Source organism: Dipodomys merriami, unplaced genomic scaffold (genome assembly GCF_024711535.1).
Source record: "Dipodomys merriami isolate MVZ:Mamm:240054 unplaced genomic scaffold, mDipMer1.0.p SCAF_289, whole genome shotgun sequence".
Lineage (NCBI taxonomy): Eukaryota > Metazoa > Chordata > Mammalia > Rodentia > Heteromyidae > Dipodomys > Dipodomys merriami.
The window spans coordinates 1069168-1071147 of NW_027204370.1; positions in this window are offsets into that span (position 1 = coordinate 1069168).

A 1980-nucleotide genomic window follows, 5' to 3' on the forward strand; every position below is an offset into this window, starting at 1 on the left:
TCTAAGTGTCCACTGTAGGCTTCCTGATGAAGAGGGGTATACTCATCGTCATCCCTAGTATTCACATGAGTGGCCTTTTTGGAAAGTATTCTCTGCACTGTAGTAAGCTGGTTATTTTCAGCAGCCCAAAGAAGAAATTTGCTTGGATCCTTCTCCATTTTTTTTCTTGCAATTGTTACCATTCCTCACTTTTTCCATCTTGTTCCTCATCTTCATCAGAATTGCCTAACCAGATACTTTGAGTGCCAGTGGAAATGAGGTGTCCATGTATTTCCCTAATAGTTAATGTTGGTTGAACTGGTCAGAAATATCTGGTGAATTTTCTGCGTATGTTTTTTCACCATGATTTATTTTCTTTTTCCATTTTTACTATTCGAAATTATTCTAACTGGATATTAGAGAATAAATGGAGAGTAGAGGAAAGATGTTCCTCCATATTCAAGGTACAGACTGAAAATGAGGACCAGTGGTGTCTTCATGTGCAACTTATTCTAGGAATGAGAAAATGTGAAATAATGCCTCCTATATAAATGATTTGGGAAATGGCAGTGCAGAAAGTGAAAGGATGCAACCCAAAATATAAAACAATATAAATTAGGATAATTATGGAGCAATCATATTATCTATGAAAGCCATGAAAGAGAGAGATGATCTATCCACAAAATCCATGCCTCTGATCAATTTATAGAACAAGCAGAAATTTGTTTAAAAAAAATGGAAATAGAATTTATGTATTTACTTGAAATTACTAAATACATTTTTAATAGCCTACATAAGAATCTAAATCCTTGATAGTACTAGTAACAGATCTGACTGAAATCAGTTGAATCACACTTTTCCTGTACATTGAAGGAATAGGTACAGGCTTGGAAAGCAGCTAGAAAAGGCACGCAGATTGTATCTGTGAGAAAACTTTGTGGAAACTGGTATTGAGGATTACTTACTGGTGACCCACTTTCACTGGAAGCATTATTCTGACCTCTTGCTTGCTGATTCTGAACTATTGCTTTGATCATCATATTTTCCAAAAAGAAAAAGTCAGAATTGATCACAAAGGACTACTAATACATTTTGACATTTCATTAAGCATACTCAATCATCAAAATCACACGAAGACAATAGACAGGCCTATTTTTTTTAGATGAAAACAAGTGTCTTTAAAAAAACAAGGAATTTAAGTAGTCTTCCAAAGGACTTCTATTTTACTTACTGCATTATATATTTTTCCTAATGTTGAGTAACAATAAATAATGGATCTATTAGAAAGCTCTTAAAGCTCATTTGTTCAATAGTGAGTTCTCTTACACTATATTATGGTATTTTTTGTATGGTCTTAGGAAGAAATTTACATTACTAACTTGAATTTGTGACAGGACAATATCTTGACTGTACATCTTTCTTCTATACTCTCAGTTTTACATTATTATCTAAATATGTGCATTAAATAAGTATAGAGGAAAAAGTAGAAGCTACACTGGTGGATCATGGCTTTAATCCTAGCTAATCAGAAAGAAGAAATCTGAGAATTGTGGTTTGAAACCACACCAAGAAAAAAAAGTCCATTAGATTTTGATTTGAAAATAACCAGCAAAAGCTAGAAATGGAGCTGTGGTACAAGCAGTGAAATGCTAGCCTTGAGAAAACTAAAACAAAAAAATAACAAATTCTGCGACAGAGCCAGGCCCTGACTTCAAGCTCTAGTATTAGCATCAAACTAATTAATAATTAATTAATTAAAAATAAATTAAGTGGTCACATGTGGAGAAAATGCTCAGGGATATCACCCAGGCTCTTATGTCAAAAACTACAATCTACCGAAAAAATCTAGTTATTTAATACCTGTGTAAATAGAGTATTTTCATCACCCAAATGCACAACCATGCTCAGTTACTTTTGCAAGTTAACTCTGTTATGTCTGGAGTACCACATAACATTATCACTTAAGTAGAAAGCTTTGCAACATGGGTTCACTCTATCTCT